This window comes from Cryptomeria japonica, chromosome 11, assembly GCF_030272615.1.
Source record: "Cryptomeria japonica chromosome 11, Sugi_1.0, whole genome shotgun sequence".
NCBI classification, from domain to species: domain Eukaryota; kingdom Viridiplantae; phylum Streptophyta; class Pinopsida; order Cupressales; family Cupressaceae; genus Cryptomeria; species Cryptomeria japonica.
The window spans coordinates 727059447-727078649 of NC_081415.1; positions in this window are offsets into that span (position 1 = coordinate 727059447).

Here is a 19203-nt window from a genome sequence, read left to right on the forward strand (position 1 = left end):
AAGAGAAAACAACTTGTTTAGAACAAAAACTCGTCCTTTTCATTCATCTCAATCTCAAGCTCTTTGATACTCTTCTTTTAAAAAAATATTTTTCTATTTTCTATTTCGGTGCCCACATTTTTCTATTTTTTAAATTTTAAATTTAAATTTTGTGTTGCTTGACAGTTAAAAATAAATAAATAAATTAGAAAGAAACATTTAAATGTCATGAGAAGATATTCTTAGAATATTATCGAAACTATTCAATTTCAAGAATAGTAAATGTTTTTCTTTTAATTTCTTTGTATAGAATGATGTTATATTTGGCTTAATTAATTATGAGTAATAGAGGGGGAAAACTTTGAATGTCATGATCAAGAAAGAAAAATTGTTTAAAACTGATATTTATTTTTTAAATATAAAGATATTTTGAAAAAAAAATTTAATGTCTATAAATAAAACTATTAAAAAGTAATATATAATAACCAATCTAACAATCGTAATGAAGATGGCGTTGTGCATGGGGATGGTTGCGGCTAGGGCTGAAAGGCCTTAGCTGTATCTAATTTTCCTGCCCCGTGCTCTTGACTGTGGCATTTGGGAGGGGAGTTTCTTTTGTGACCTGGGGTGGAGGTTTTGTTTGTGTGAATTGGGGGTTTCATGTTGCCCTTATGTGTTTGGTGCTTGTTTCCTACGTTGGTCATGTGGTTGGGTTTTGGTGGGGCCTAATCAGGGCTTCTTATTTGTTGGTTGGTGTTTGTTGGGCCTCTTCCTTTGCATACAATAGGTTTGGGGTAGTGGTTTGTCTGCTATTGCAATGCATGACCTCTTCAGGTAGTGGTTTGGAAAGGCAGAATTCTCCATTTCAAGATGTTGTGCTTGGGGGAATTCCAACTATGAACATGCATGATAATCCTGTCTTTGGTGATAAATGTACAGGCATGGGAGGGAGGTCTTCACAGTCTGAAGGTTTCAAGCCTACAAAGGTTAATGGTTGCCTTGCGAGGAGCGATAATAGACCCATTCTGGTGATTCCACCTGACTCTGTTGAAGAGGATATTGATTGCTTGACCAATCATGTTCTGATTTATAAGTTCATGGGGATTCGGGTATCTTTGCCCTTCTTAGAATCATGGGTGAGGCGCACATGGAATCCAGAGGGAGAAATGGAGGTGTTGTTGACTGCTAATGGTTACTTTTTGGTTTTATTTTCATGTATATCAGACAAAAATAAGGCCTTTGAAAGGGGGCCCTATTTTTATAATCAATTGGCCTCTTTATTAAATCGTGGCATGTTGGTTTTAACCCATCAGAAGAGTTCCCTTCAAAGGTTCCTATTTGGGTGAGGCTTTCGTGGTTTCCTTTGGAGTTCTGGAGAAATGATATTTTCAATTTGGTGGTGGCTTAGCTTGGCAATCCAGCTGGTTCTTTGCACCAAACCATGCGTAAAAAGGTAATTACTTTTGCCCGCATCTATGTTGAAATTGATTTGAGTAAGCCTTTACCCAATTCTATGGAAATCCGTCTAGGCTCCAATTCATGGATTCAACAATTAAATTATGAAACCCTTCCTTTTCGTTGTATAATTTTCCATGAATATGGTCATTTGCAAATAATGTGTCATGGAACTAACCATTCAAGGGTTGTTGTTAATGGGTCATCTCGCCCACCCCCTAAGCAAGACAAAGGTAAAACTCCCATGGTAGAGGATTGTAGTGTCCATAATTGCTTACCCCTTTGTAATTTGACCTACATCTTTTGTAACTACTTTTGTGTCCATTCCCCTAGCACTTGAGTAGGCTCACTTCATCCCTTGCATCAGCCTTTCCCCCCTCAGGATGCTCAAGATGTACCTTTCAACAGTTATCCTTCAGCTTTCATTTCGTGTTAGTCGTGTGTTCCTCTTGCCACTTGTCATTTTTTAGCATGATTCATCTGGACACTAACACGCCGCGTGGACGTCCACACGTCGTGCATTAGTCCCACAAAATCTTAATGTTCGAATGTCAATTTTAAGTGCGCCTTTTCCACTTGTCACCTGCACATGTCGGTGGAAACGACCCCGAATCTTTCAAACAACTTGCCAATCCTCTCATTTCCCTCCTCTTCTCTCTTTTAAATCCAAATTTTCTCTTCTCTCAAGCTCTATAGCTTCTCCAAGCAATTTCTCTTGGCTCTTGGCTCTCTTGGTTATTCAAACTCTCTTGGCTCTTTCTACAACAGTCTCTAGTTTCCTACAACACTATCAAGTTCTCACAATATATCTTGCAACTCTCTTGGCTTTTGTCAAGCCTATTCGGTAATATCTATCTATTTATCTCATCTTTGAGCATCTTGGGATTCATCACATCCCTTATCCCTCAAATCATTTATCATTTATCATTTATCTTATATTGCATTTATTTTATTTATTTATCTATCTATATGGGTTGTCTATGGAGGTGGAAACACCAAAAATGGGGGTATGACTGAGACAGACTCCAAAACACAACCCCCAATATTTTCTCTCTTGCTTGTGTGTAGTTTTGTAATCGAAGAAAGGAGATTATCTTGCTGGAGGCTTCAATTGTGGACCAGTTGTAAGACTCCCTCAACTTTCCTTTACCTTATTTTAACTGTTAAGATTCTATCCCTTTTATTTTATTTATGATAGCATTGTTAATTTAGTTATATTATTACATTTGCATTCATTGTACGATCTCTATACTCAATCCGTACAGGACGATAGTGCACCATGTTGGTGTCCTAGCTCTGTGTGTTCGTCCTGAAGACAGAGGCTTCACAGGGTCATTCAGAGGTCTTCTTTGTGGCATGATTGCCTAATTTTTTTGTTTGTATCCCCTGGATCACCCTTAGCGCCAGTTTAAGTGAGGTAGTGGTGGATAGTTTGTTCTCTGAGATTCATCATCTTAGAGGTAACAAATTGCCACCTCTACATTTTGGTGAACCTGACGTGAACACTTCTTTTGTATTATTTTCAAAAGCACTCTTTATCGTTTCTTCAGTAATGCATTTCTTCTTTAAATTAGTTAACTATTTCTAAAATGCATTCGTTATCTTCTTTTATTAGTTATATTTCTAATTTTATTCAAACTGCTAGTGATGTTCCTTTTCATGCTTGTGATGGTGACTAAGCTCTACCTATGTCACTCTATGCCTTTGATCCTTCTCATAATATATCTTCTATTTCAGAGGATATTTTGTTACAAGAGGATGAAATCATTAACACCTTTTTTAATGTTTTTCTACCATCTCTTCATTCTAGTGAACTCTCTTCTAGAGATGATGCATTAATGAATGATGAGTCTAGACTCATATCTGATTTTCCAAAGGTCTATGTTGAGAAAATTCTTTCATCTAAATCTTCTACATATCATAATGAGTCTGTGAATGTCATTTATGTCTTTTCCGCTCCTAAAAGGCCTAAGAGACCAATCATTCATGTGACTGCAGGTAGTCCTTTTCCAAAGAAGGTAAAATCCATTCATTGTGTTCCTTTTGAAAGTGACTCACCTGATCTTTTTAAGACATATGCACAATCTAAGGTTCCATCTCCTTCACATTCATCTTCTTCTCAATTAAATGCATTTCTTGGTGATGATTGGGGCTCCTTAGACATTACAAGCTCCTTCATTGGAGAATATAAAGTCAACCCTACCCACGTTAACTTTCTAAAAGTATCATTCACACCCGCTATCAAAGACGACTATTCTTTTGTATTGTAGGATCATGTGAATACCATTGGCTACACCATTAAAGGTGATCTTCTTCACTTGTTGTGGTTACTATCATTTTATTGCCTTTTCATGTTTGCCTAGGTGGGGGCCAAACCACTCGATCTTTTTCTTTTTCAGGATCGCCTAGGTGGGGGCCAAACCACTTGGTCTTTTTCTTTATCATTTTCTTTACCTAGATGGGGGCCAAACCATTTGATCTACCACTTTTGCACACCTTTGTAGGGGCCAATGTACTACTTACCAAATCTATCTTTGATTGCCCAATCACATGGCTATCTAGCGTATCGCTGCCCATTCTGACAAATCTATCTTTGATCACCCAATCGCATGGCTATCTAGCATGTCGCTACCCGTGCTGGAAAACTCTATCTATCTCATCTCCCTATCATATGGTTATCCATACTAGCATATCTCATCACCCTATAGTATGGTTATCCATACCGACATATCTCATTGCCCTATCATATGGCTATCTAGCATAATGCACTTTTCTATCCATACTGACGTATCTCATATCATAGCTACTGCTTATCTTGTATCTTTTCATAACAAGGGGATTTCCTCCAAAGCGAGGCTCATTTCTATTACATTTTCTTATCTATCATATATCTCTATTCTTTATCTTATCATTCGACATGTTAGTCAGCAACTAGCGTATTTGCGATGTATCGAGTATATCTATTCCAAATATCAGCTTCATCTTGCTGGGGGAAATCTTGTCTGATCAACAAAAATTTGCCTCCCTATCACAACTCTCTTCTTTATCTTCCTCTACTTTAGCTTCCCATATATCTTTTTAATCCTTATCAGTAGTGGCCTTCCTTCTGAGTGAGGTTGGTGATACTTATCTTTGATCATCTGGCATAACATAACTTGCTAGATCTATTTGTTTTATTGTCATCATGTCTACATGACTGCTAGTGATGCATCAAGCTAGTGTCTGGGTCATGTATTATCTCTTCGATATCGATTCTTCTCTGACTTCTGGGTGCATTCTTCTTTGAAGTAATCAATTCTTCCATTCTTCTCTTCATTTCGGCATTCCTCCATCTATTGTTTCTTATTATTTTGGGGATGACACATGGTACTGAGACAACCTTTTACATTGAGGTCTATTTTACTTTGCTAACTCAAGATTGTAGTTTCTTTGTTATGTGCTTTTGTGTGTGTGTGTTATCTTTTTATTTATCATGTTCTAACCTCATTGTCTTGGGATTTCCTTATTCCCTAACCCTGTTCTCTCATGTAGGTTTTTCTATCTAATGCATCTATTTTGTACATCTTCATCTTGGGGGCATGCTTCCTTGGCTTGGAGATTTATCTTCTTCCTCTACAGTATCCTTTTGGTATCATGATGTTATTTATTGTTCAGTATATTTCCTTTAGTGTGCATATTTATGTTCATTCATAAGCCCTCTAAAGTGTGGGTAAAATGTAGTGTCAAAAATTGCATACCCCTTTGTAATTTGACCTACATCTTTTGTAACCACTTTGGTGTCCATTCCCCTAGCACTTGAGTAGGCTCACTTCAGCCCTTACATCAACCTTTCCCCCCTTGGGATGCTCAAGACACCTTTTAGCATCTATCCTTCAACTTTCATTTCATGTTAGTCATGTGTTCCTATTGCCACTTGTCATTTTTTAACATGATTCATCTGGACACTAGTGCCCCATGTGGATGTCCATGCATCTCGCATTAGTCTCATGACATCTTAACATTTGAATGTTGGTTTTGAGTGTGCCTTTCCACTTGTCACCTGCACATGTTGGTGGAAACGACCCCGAATCTTTCAAATGGCTCACTAGACCTCTTCTTTCCCTCCTCTTCTCTCTATTAAATCGATATTTTCTCTTCTCTCAATCTCTCTAGCTTCTCCAAGCAATTTCTCTTGGCTCTTGGCTCTCTTGGTTATTCAACCTCTCTTGGCTCTTGCTACAATAGTCTCTAGTTTTCTACAACATTGTCAAGCTCTCACAATATCTCTTGCAACTCTCTTGGCTTTTGTCAAGCCTATTCGATAATATATATCTATTTATCTCATCTTTGAGTATCCTGGGATTCATCACATCCCTTATCCATCAAATCATTTATCATTTATCAAATTTATCTTAACTTGCATTTATTTTATTTATCTATCTATCTATCTATCTATCTATCTATCTGGGTTGTCCATGGAGGTGGAATCACCAAAAATGAGGGTCTAACTAAGACAAACTCTAAAACACAACCCCCAAGATTTTCTCTCTTGCTTGTGTACATTTTTATAATCGAAGAAAGGAGATTATCTTGTTGGAGGCTTCAATCGTGGACTGGTTGTAAGCTTCCCTCAACTTTCCTTTACATTCTTTTGACTGTTAACATTCTATCCCATTTATTTTATTTATCACAGTGTTGTTAATTTAGTTATATTATTGTATTTGCATCCATTATACAGTTATTGTACTTTATCTATATAGGACTATGGTGCACTACACTGGTGTCCCATCTCTATGCGTTTGTCCCAAAGACAGAGGCTTCACAAGATCACTCAGAGGTCTTCTATGTGGCATGATCGCCTAATTCTATTGTTTGTATCCCTTGGCTCACCCTTAGCACTAGTTTAAGTGAGGTAGAAGCAGATAGTTTGTTCTCTGAGATTCATCATCTTAGAGGAAACAAATTCCCACCTCTACAAGGATAAAGAAGATTTTTTCTTGGTTAAAGCTCATAATAAAGGAAGAGGTCAAAAGAGAAATTTTAGAGATAGACAAGCTGATGAGGTATTTAATAGGTTTGATGCACTGGAGGATTTAGATCAGGTTGATGAGACACTTGTTGGCATGCCTACTAGTCTATATGCTCATGGAATGGGTCAGATAGATATTGAAAATGACAATACTCTTCAAATTGGTTCTCAAGATGTTGGCCAGGACATTTAGATGGATACAGATACTCCTATGTTGGCTTCTAGTGGGTTGGAAGGTAATGGAATTAAGGAAATAGTTGTATCTCCATGTCTTATTAGTCCAACAATGAATGGTGAAAAAGACTCTTTGGATGGTAGTAAAAGTAAGGGAACCCCACAGGTTTTGGGACTTCAACAAAAGATTATAAAAAAAAGGTCCTCCTAAAAGGCCTCCTTTAAATAAGAGTAGAAAGAAAGATCAAGAAAAGGTAAATTTAATGGGTGAGACATTGGTTGAGTCAGGGTATGTAAAGACCATTGACTCCCATTTTTCATCTGTTTAGAAATGATTATTTTATCTTGGAATGTAATGGGGTTGAATAGAATCCCTATACAAAAGGTTATTCATGAGTTGATTGGTTCGCATGCTCCTAATATGGTGTTTATATAGGAATCTAATTTATCAGTTGATGGTATGTTCAATAAGGTTTCCAAAATTTGGGCTCAGAGTCATTGTCAATGCATTGGGGCTCAAAGTAGCTCAGGAGGTATGGCTTGCCTTTGGGACCCACATAAGATTTTTCCTTTGTGGTGGATTTGTAGTAGGTCTTCCATCTTGATGGCTACCAGAAGTTGTGAGTCTGCAAAGACTATTCTCTTCACTAATGTTTATGCTCCAACATATTTGGTTGGAAAATATTTGCTATGGTCACATATCAGATATGTTTGATCCCTTTCTCCTTTTCTCCCTTGGATTATTGTTGGTGACTTTAATGAAATCTCTAGTTTGGATGAAAAAAGAGGTGGTAATGTCAAACTTGATCCTTCAGCAGGGCTTCTTCGAAATAATATTGAATTCTTAAGGGTTGTGGATGTTAAGCCCAATAATGGAGTATTCACTTGGAATAATAGAAGATGTCAGGAGAAGGTTATAGGAGAGAGGTTGGATAGATGTTTGGTCTCCTACTATTGGATGGGGTATACGTGGGTAACTAGTTTTGAGATTTTAGACTGGAAAGGATTCGATTATTGATCGATCAAGCTTATTGCTTCTTACTTTCGTGTCTTAAAAAATGCTTCCTTTATGTTCCAACTCATGTGGCTTCGAGATGATTCTATTCAAGATCTTAGGAGGGTTTGGTGGTAGGAGGGGAAACCTTCTTATGGTACTACAATGTACTCTTTTGTCAAGTACCTTCAATTCATTAGGTATAATATTAAGAGGTGGAACAAATTGCATTTTGGCAATCTGTTTGCAGCAAGAGTTCAGGCTCAGCCTTGGGTGGACACTATTACTTGTCATATTAGAGATCAAGGTCTTTCAGAGGATTTTTATAGAGAGGAGTTAGTTCCATTGAAGGAGTTGGAAGAATGGGAACTTCGAGAGGACATTTTCTAGAAGCAAAAGTCTTGGTTTGTTTGGCTTTGGGAAGGTGATAGAAACACAAAGTTCTTCCACAACTCAATTAAGGATAGGAGACACGGTAATTATATTTCTTCTCTCATTTCTTATGATGGTACTCCTTTATCCTCTATTAATGAATTTTCTCAAGAGGCCACTAGATATTTTGGAGCCTTGTTTTCTAAGGATACCCCTTCAGCCTTAGTGGAAGAAGGTTTATTGCTTGATTGTATCCCTTCTATTGTCTCAACTAAAATGAATGAGTATATTTGTAGGCCTATCTCCCTAAATGAAGTTGAAGAAGTGGTGTTTGAAATGAAGAAGGGTAAGGCTCTTGGTCCTAATGGCTTCCCTCTAGATTTTTATCAAGAGTTTTGGGAGATAATCAAGTATGATCTTTTGGAGGTGGTGGAGGAATCCTTTAGAAACAAGGAAATGCTAAGGGCTATGAATGTTACATTTCTTTCTCTCATCCCTAAAAAAGAAGGAGCTAATACTCTGGATTCTTTTCATCCTCATGCTTTGTGTAACGTGGTTTATAAAATAATCACAAAATTAATTGTTGATAGGCTCAAGCCTTGGCTCAATAGATTAATCTCAGAAGAACAGGGAGGTTTTGTTGTTGGGAGACAAATTCTTGATGGGGTTATCATAGAAATGGAGACTTAAAATTCTATGGCAACTTCTAAGGAAAAGGCCATGTTTATAAAATTGGATATGGCCAAAGCTTATGATAGAGTCAAATGGATTTTCCTTCGTAAGGTTTTGGAAGCCTTTGGTTTTATTAGTGGGTGGATTATTTGGGTTATGAGTTGCATAACTACCTCTTCTTTTGTTTTTCTCATTGTAAACAAGAAAAAATGGGAATTAGTTTCTAAAAATGAAAGAATACATGCAATCTACCTAAGCTAATCACAAAAACTCAAATTGCAAGCTACCTTTCCTAATCCTACCAACAAAGTAACAAAAAAAATACAATACAAACAAATGCAAACCATTCATCATGCTCCTTCAACTAGACCTCAATGTTCTTCCTTTTGGTTCTAATGTTGACATGTCTCTCTTGAGAGGCCATGTGCATGAAACAACAAAAGTGAAGGGGGTTGATATGTGAACCTTACTTGCAATGTGTCATTAAAAATGACATTATCTAAACTAGATTGTCTAGACAAATTAACAAAATAACAACACTTAAACTAGATGATCATTCGAAAATGCAACAAAATGAAACTACTTGAAAATTAGATGATTTGATTGAAGACTCAAATGAATGGGCAAAGATCAAAAATATTTTTGGTTAGATGGATGGACAAGATTGAGTGCATAACAAAGTTGCCATTCGGGGAAGGATGAAGGAGAAAGAGGAAAAAGTGACAAAAAAGCAAAAAGAATATTTTGGGGGATGCATACCTCATTTTTGAATTAAAAATTAAACTTAATGAGATATTCAAGATTTTCGGAAATCTAAGATAATATTTGAGATAAAGTTGCCATTTTCGAAATTAGGAAGATATTTTCAATTAAAATTTTGAAAAAGCAAATATTATCCTCATGTGAGAAGATAATTAGGAAAATTAAATAAATAAAGATATTTATTTAATTCAAAGACATAATTAGATAATTGAATAATTAAAATGAATTAATCAACTATAGGTTAAAATGAATGAACCATTAATTAATCAATTACGATTGTTTTAATTAAAGGGGATAAATCCAAATTAAGCAAATAATGCAATATTATTTAATTAATTTTAAAAGGGGAAGGGGTTTAATGACATATTAGGGTAGAATAATTAGTTAAAGGCGACTTAATTAATTAATAAATAAATAAAATTCTAAGCAAGCAAGCATTAGATGCTAATTCAGCATTAGGGTAGGCTTCAAGGGGTGACATCATTGGATAATGCTTTTATCCAAGGAAGCAAGCTATTGTCCAAGAGGTAAACTCTTGTGCAAGGATAAAAGTGATGGTATGATGAATCAATAAGGATCTGGTAAACTACTGAGAGGGGGAGGGTGAATCTGTAGATAGAAAAATAACATAAACTTTTCACCAAACAAAAACAACCTCTCAAGTCAAACTCAGAACTAACAAATTGCAATATCACTGTGAAGTAAACCGGTTGATTGTCATACAGAATAACCATAAAACAACTTTGAAACTCTCAAACCTTTTGACCAAAACATCCAAATACTTTATTGACAAAAGTAAAAGCTCATTTCAGATTGTTGTCAGTCATCATATCATAACTAAGTGAATTTACCAGTTAAGCAAATTAACCATATCAAACATCACCACAAAAACATTCGCCACTTGACACAATGATTTTGACCCCACCCAAATGGGAAAAACCACGATAGCGATGAATACCCACAAGTATTCTAAACTCTTCTAAAGCTCTCCCTGTTAGGAGCCAAGCCTGTTAAAGCTGTACAATAAGTCATGTTAAGAACAGTTCCTATTAGGGACCACCCGGTTAAGGGATTGACTATAATGCCCTATTAGAAGCAATACCCTGTTAAGAGTAACCTCGGTAGAGGATTTGAAATCCAAGCTAATGGATCACCTAGTTAGAGGATTTAGATAACACTAATCTTGTTAGAGCTTACCCGGTTAAGGGATTTGACTATTGTAATTGTTAGATAACAACAAGGGTTTGTTGATCTGGTGAATAGCACTACAATTGCTTGTTTAGACCCTTTTCATGCTCCTATTTTCCTTTACACATACTGCAGATACACCATCTGGTTCGACAACCAATCACTCTTACATTCAACCAAAATTGTCAACACAACAATAAAACAACTCATCGACCTTATAAACAAAACAACAGGTCAGTAACACATCACAAACCTAATTATCTCATAGAGATTACAAACAAATCGGTTCAAGTATGACCATTGGATTACATAGTAATCATTGCACATCATTTAAGATAATCTCGACCGCTCCTTGACCATTGCTTCATCAAACACTATAACTCATCACGTGGTTTCCATTACATGCAATGTACTTGCTCATTCCCAAGACAAAAACCGTTATCTCTACACACCAAAAACCATTTGAAATTTCATCGCATACAACATGCATATATGGCATAATAATCATTGTTCATCATTTGATCATAAATCAATACAACTTGATCATAAACCAATACAATGGATTCACCAAACTTCATTGGTTAAGGTTTGGCATATCAACAGGTAGGGTTTACCGGTTGATCTCACTTCTTCTCTAGTAATACCGGTTTCCTTCACAAGCTCTCTTATCGGTTGTAGTTCCCTTCACTAGCTCTTCCCATCGGTTACAATACAACATAAATACTAGTTATAATTGACATCAATGACAACAAAAAAGTTCATCAATGCAATCTTCATGCAAATGCTAACAATATCCCCCTTTGGCATTGATGGCAATACAAGTATCAATACCCTTGATTGTTATGATTGTGAATAGGAATCCTAGTTTACATTTTACCATGTATTCTCCTTCAACTGAGTCTCCATGTCTTTAGCTGGTAACTGGCTATAGATCTTCTCTATGTCAATCATATAGTTCTTCTCCCCCTTTGACAACAATACCAAAGTGAAAGTAAAACATGCAGTGTCATACTTCACTGTTCTGCAACATCAACCTGCAACTTGATGCTCCCCCTATGGAATAACTCCACTCTACACCAATTCTGCTTCAAGATTCTTCAATTAGCTTTGGGACTGATGTATTCCACATCTTTCTCAATTGACCTCATGTAGGGGCACAACCCCTAGATGACCTCTAAGGTACTCAAAAGTAGTCTTAGGAAGAGGTTTAGTAAAGATATCTGCTATCTGCTCCTTGGTAGATACATGCTCTAATAACACATCTTTACTCTACACTTTCTCTCTCAAGAAATGATATGTCAGCTCAATATGCTTGGTTCTAGCATGCAACACCGGGTTCTTTGAAATATTTATTGCACTAGTGTTGTCACATAAAATCTTTACAGGATCTGTAATCTTCAGCTTGAATCCTTCTAGAATGTGTTTCATCCAGATCGCCTAGGTACAATTCATATATGTTGCAACATACTCAGCTTCAGTAGTGGACTGTGATGTACAACTCTGCTTCTTGTTGCTCCATGATACAAGTCTTCCTCCAAGAAAGAATGCACCACCAGTTGTTCTCTTCTTGTCATCAACATTACCTGCCAAGTCTGCATATGTATAAACCTTCAAATCAAAGCTACCTGCATATGGATACCATAATCCATAGTCAATAGTACTTTTCAAATATCTGAATATCCTCTTGGTTTCTATCAAGTTTGTCTCCTTTGGATTCTTCTGAAATCTAGAAACTAAACCAACTGCATGAGCAATATCCGATCTGATGTGAACAACATAATGCAATTTCCCTATCATTGACCTGTACTCTTTTTCATCAACAGATGCGGCTCCATCCTCCTTAGATAATTTACAACCTGTAATCATTGGTGTCCCAACTGGTTTATAGTCACTCACTCCAAATGTCTTCAATACCTCTTTCACATACTTAGACTATGTGATAAAAATACCACTCTTCATCTGTTGTATTTTCAAACCCATGAAGAATTTTATCTCACCTACTAGAGACATTTAAAATTCACTTTTCATCTCATTTGCAAAGTCATCACTCATGTAATCATTTACTCCAAATATGATATCATCCACAAACACTTCACTAACTAGTATCTTATCTTCTTCAGATTTGAGATATATGTTGTTGTCTTCACTTATTCTTAGAAAACCTATCTTCATCAAGTGTGAATGTAGTCTTTCATACCATGCTCTCAGTGCTTACTTCAAACCATATAGTGCCTTATGCAATTTACACACCATATCCTTTGCATCAGGTCAAAGCATAACCGTCTGGCTGCTCAATGTATACTTCTTCTTCTAGTGTTCGATTTAGAAATGATGACTTCACATCCATCTGATATACTTTGAATCCCTTATATGCTGTAAATGTAAGTAGAGTCCTAACACCTTCCAATCTAGCAACTGATGCAAAATTCTCACCATAGTCTTCTCCTTCTTCTTGTGCATAACCTTTGCATACCAATCTAGATTTGTTTCTGACTACTACTCCATTTTCATTCAGTTTGTTCATGAATACCCATTTAGTACCTATCACATTTTTATTCACCGATATGGGTACTAGGGTCCATGTGTTTTTCTTCTCAATCTAGTCAAGCTCATATTCCATAGCTTTAATCCAGTGATCATCTCCAAATGCTTCCTTAGCAGTTATAGGCTCAATAGTGGAGATCATGGAAGAATTCTCTCTTATTCTTCTTTAGGTTAACTCTCCAGCATCTTTATCTCCAATAATCTAGTCAGGATTATGATTGAGTCTCACATAACTTGGAATAACATGATCATTATCTTTAGGTTCTTCTTCTTCACTATCATTCTCTTCTTCTGGATCTACCTATTTTGGTTGAACTGGTACCACAACATTCACTTCGTCAGCTTTTGGTTTCACTAGTTTTGGATCCAAAATCAGAATGCAAGGTTCTTCATCCTTTTTCTTCTCACTGGTTTCTCCTGAGACTTCAGGATACTCATCCACTCAAACATCAACACTTTCAATGATTCGATGTGTCCGATTGTTGTAACATTTGTAGGCCTTACTCTTGGTGGAGTAACCAAGAAATATGCCTTCATCACTTTTAGCCTCAAACTTACTAACATAGTCACCTCTCTTGATAAAGCATTTACTACCAAAAATCTTAAAATAACTGACATAAAGTGATCTACCATACCAGTATTCATAAGGATTTTTATCCTTACCTCTCTTTACCAATATCCAGTTCATAGTGTAGACAGTTGTGCTGACAACTTCTCTCGAGAAATTTTTTGCTACTCCTCCTTGTATAAGCATCATTCTAGCAGCTTCAACAACTAACTGGTTGTTCCTCTCTACAATACCATTCAACTGTGGTGTCCTTGGTGCAGAAAGTTGCCTCTTGATTCTAGTGTCTTCACAATATTTAGTGAATTCCTCTTAAGTAAATTCACCACCTTGATCAGTCCTCAAACACTTTATCTTCTTACCACTTTCTTTTTTAGCTAAGGCCCTGCATGCCTTGAACTACTAAAGGCTTTTGTTTTGTCCTTCAAGAATGTGACCCACATCATTCTTGAGAAATCATCAGTGAAGATCATAAAATATCTATTACCTTGAATACTTTTAGTCCTTATTGGTCTACAAAGGTCTGTATGAACCAAATATAACAAATGTTCTACTGAAAAAGATTTTCTCTTAAAAGTTGAGGATGCCATCTTTCCTAACTGACATTCCTTACACAAAGTATTCATCAGTTTGTCTAACTGAGGCAAACCTCTTACCAACTTGGACTTACTGACCTTAATAATGTTATCAAAATTTATATGACAAAATCTTTGATGCCAAAGCCAACTATCATCTACTTTAGCAATTAAACAGTTGTTGACTTTAGGATTTAGGTGAAATGGGTTACCTTTTGTCTACTTGCCGGTTGCAATTAGTTCACCTTTTCTCCCATAGATTTTGCACATTCCATCCTTGAATTCCAATGGATAACCTCTGTCATTGGGTTGAGCTACACTCAAAAGATTGTGCTTTAATCCTTCGACCCAGTAGACATCATCTACACTGCTCTTTCCATTAAGAGAAATGATTCCCTTTCCTTTTACCATGCAGGGTGAGTCATTTCCAAATCTTACAACTCCTCCATCAAATTCCTTCAAAGTAAGAAATTTACTCTAGTCACCGGTCATGTGGTGTGAACAATCACCATCAATGATCCAATCTTCAGAATTATCCATGCAAGAAACTAATGCCTTCTAATCGGATGTTTCCTCTTTAATGAAAACAAAGACAATGTCTTCATTAGCATCTCCCTCAAATTCCTCATCAGTGATACCACCATCAATTGCAATGAGATAATCTCTTTTTCCTTTTCCTCTGTACTTCTTGTACTTCTCATGCTTATGTTCATTATCACCATTAGGACAGTTAGTTGCAATGTGTCCAATCTTGTTACATGCAAAACATTTCAAAGGTAATTTACTCTTGTACTTACCAGTACCTCTGGGAAACCTCTTGGCCAACAATGCTTCAAGCTCAATCAAATTCTCTTCATCATCAACTTCTTCGTAGGATCTAGATTCATAGTTGTGACTGACATCTCTACCTTTCCTCATAAGAGGGTTAGAAACTGTTGCTCTAAATGCAGATTCAAATTTCTAAACACTACCATCATAACCATTTAATTCAAATGCAGTAAGCTTACCAATGATGGAGTCAAGGGTTACCTTAGTTTTGTCAATAGATTTTATCTCCTGAATGGCTGCAACTCAGATAGCATAGACCGGTAGAAGGGTTCTCAACACCTTACTAATCACTGTGACATCCTCCACTTTACCACCAGTACTCTTGATCTCACCAACTATCTCTTTGATCCTCTAACCATATTGTTGTATATTCTCACCTTCAGCCATCCGCATGTCATCAAATTTTCCTCCTAGACTCCCTTCTTTGGCAATCTTCACATGCTCATCACCACTATATATTTCTTCAAGTTTCTTCCATACCTCATAAGGAGTCTCCAGACTATGGACATCAACATACTATGGATCAAACAAAGAACTGATAATGGCCTCCAATGCTTCATTATTTTATTGTTGCTCTTTCTTTTGATCATCAGTCATAGTCCCACTAGGTGCAACATATTGAGTACCAACATGTTCCCAGTATTGACTTCCTAGACTCTTGATATATATTTTCATTCTATCACTTCATATTCTGTAGTTTTCCCTATTAAACTTCGGACCTTCTTTCTTCATCATGTTCTTCAAGATCTTTACCTCAAGTTGTTAGGCTTAGACCTTAGAGGACCTAAAATGCTCTGATACCAATTGATGGTATGATGAATCAATAAGGATCTGGTAAACTACTGAGAGGGGGGGGGTGAATCAGTAGATAGAAAGTTGACATAAACTTTTCACCAAACAAAAACAACCTCTCAAGTCAAACTTAGAACTAATAAATTGCAATATCACTGTCAAGTAAACCGATTGACTATCATAACAAAATAACAGTAAAACAACTCTGAAACTCTCAAACATTTTGACCAAAACATCCAAATACTTTATTAACAAAAGTAAAAGCTCATTTCAGATTGTTGTCGTTCATCATATCATAACTAAGTGAATTTAGCAGTTAAGCAAATTAACCATATCAAACATCACCACAAAAATACTCACCACTTGACACGATGATTTTGACATGGAAACCCAAATGGGAAAAACCACGGTGGGGATGAATACCCACAAGTATTCTAAACTCTTATGAAGTCACCCTATTAGGAGCGAAGCCTGTTAAAGCTTTACAATAAGTCCTGTTAAGAACAAATCCTGTTAGGGACCACCCAGTTAAGGGATTGACTATAATGCCCTATTAGAAGCAATACCTTGTTAAGATTAACCTCGGTAGAGGATTTGAAATCCAAGCTAATGGATCACCTGGTTAGAGGATTTAGATAACACTAAGCTTGTTAGAGCTTACCCAGTTAAGGGATTTGACTGTTGTAATTGTTAGAGAACAATAGGGGTTTTCTGATCTGGTGAATAGCACTACACTTGCTTGTTCAGATCCTTTTCATGCTCCTATCTTCCTTTACACATACTGTTGATACACCATCTGGTTCAGCAACCAATCACTCTTACATTCAACCAAAATTACAACAAAACAACTCATCGACCTTATAAACAAAACAACAGGTCGATAACACATCACAAACCTAATTATCTCATAGAGATTACAAACAAATTGGTTCAAGTATGACCGTTGGATTACATAGTAATCATTGCACATCATTCAAGATAACCTCGACCACTCCTTGATCATTGTTTCATCGAACACTATAACTCATCATGTGGTTTCCATTACATGCAATGTACTTGCTCATTCCCAAGAAAAAAATTGTTATCTCTAAGCACCAAAAACCATTTGAAACTTCATCTCATACAACATGCATACGTGGCATAATCATTATCGTTCATCATTTGATCATAAACCAATACAATCGATTCACCAAAATCCATCGGTTAGGGTTTACCGATTGATCTCACTTCTTCTCTAGTATTACCGGTTTCCTTCACAAGCTCTCTTACCGGTTGCAGTTCCCTTCACTAGCTCTTCCCACCAGTTACAATACAACATCAATACTGGTTATAATTGACATCAATGACAACAAAAAATTTCATCAATGCAATCTTCATGCAAATGCCAACAAAAAGATGGTCAAGTGGACAACCATCATGGGTTAGGGGTGTTGGCTTGTAAGAGGCTTTAAATGCTTTTTGAAGACTTTGGAGGCTAACTTGCTTCAAGAGGAAAACCACTAGTGGTCTAGGGGACAAATTTGTAAGAGCCTTACAAATTTGGGGGTATTCAACAAGTTACCTTGTTGAAAAGAGAAGGTCTTAAATGCATTTTGAAGACTTTCTCCAAATTTGGGGAAGTGACTCCCCAAATTTAGGGATTGGACATGATGAGGAGAATTAGGCTAATTAATGGAGGATTAGAGGGATTCTAGAAGAAATTAGGAGGGCAAGTGGGAAATGTAGGATTTGGCAAGTGGCTGAGGGAAAATAGGATTTTTTTGTAAATTAAAAAGATTTAATATAGCCAAAAGAGGATGCAACTTGCATTTGTAGGATTTTGCAAGTGGTGGGGGGATTTACAAATAAATTTTGATTTATTTAGATGTAAAGGGGATCTTAATTAAATGTAGATTTAATAAAAATGGAAAAAGGGAATAAATTGATATTTTTAATTAAATATAAATTTAATTAAAATGGCTAGAGGCAGGGTATTTAATTAAATGTCTTAGATAAAAGAAGGGTATATTAATTAAATATTAATTTAATTAATAGGCGATTAGAAGAATAGGGATATTAATTAAATCTTAATTTAATTAATAGGCGATTAGAGGAATAGGGATATTAATTAAATCTTAATTTAATTAATAGGTGATTTAATGATGATTAAATGAATAAAATCCATTTAATTAGTTGTGCCAGTTTTAGGTGTCTATACTAACATATTTGGGATGGAAATAAATTTCACAATGGGCTATCTATTAGTCAACATTCTATTTGGTAGTTTGTGATTGTTTGGACTATCAGGACAACTTGCGTATGAAAGCTTTATGGGTTCATTCTTTAAAATTTTATAATAGGGGAATCAAAAATCTACTAAACCTATTATCCAATATTACCATGAACTTAATTTCATGGCTAGAGTCCAAAGTGAACTTCAAGCTCTCTAATAAGAGATTTTGAGACTTATAGGACAACTATTGATATAATTCCTCTCAATATGTTTCACAAAATTGGGGTTATAGTCTTTAGGTCCTAATAGAAAGGAAAAAATGGAATCCAAAAATACAAATTCATAATTATAGACCTTGAAAGGATATGCTTGGATTCCACCCCATCTTATAATAGTTTCTCAGCCAAATCATAGGTAGCATCTATAGTCTCCTCTAGGTTATTGGTACTATATGAACTTCAAACCATTTGTTCTATAATTTAATAGACCTTGAAAGGATATGCTTGGATTCTGCCCCATCTTATAATAGTTTCTCAAGTAAATCAGAGATAGCATCTATAGTCTCCTCTAGGTTATTGGTACTATATGAACTTCAAGCCATTTGTTCTATAATTTTTTAACCAAATCTTGTTCATTGTGTTTGTTGTATTCTTTATCAAGGTGGATTCCTTTTAGTCATAGAATGACTCAATAAGGAACTATCAATCCTTGCTGCCCATTGTGTGGACAACATGAGACTTTTGAGTGCCTTTTCTGATTTTGTTCTAGATCTTAGGAATCCTAAAATTGGATTCATGAATTTTTTGAGACTTTCAAATTTGAGCCTTTCTCATAAAATATGGTCCTATTATGTGATTAGCTCATAAATATTACTAAATTTACCCAAATATGGTATGGTTTTAGGATCAATATTCTTTTAAGCTCTTGGAAAGACAAATTGTGCTAATTTTTTAATTGAGTTGTTGATATCTATTTCTCACTTTACACTAAAGTTGTGATTTATTCTAATATTCTTATGCAAAGTTAGATTCAAGAAAGTAAAGTTGCACTTGAAGTGGGTGCATTTTTTAGTATTGTTAGATC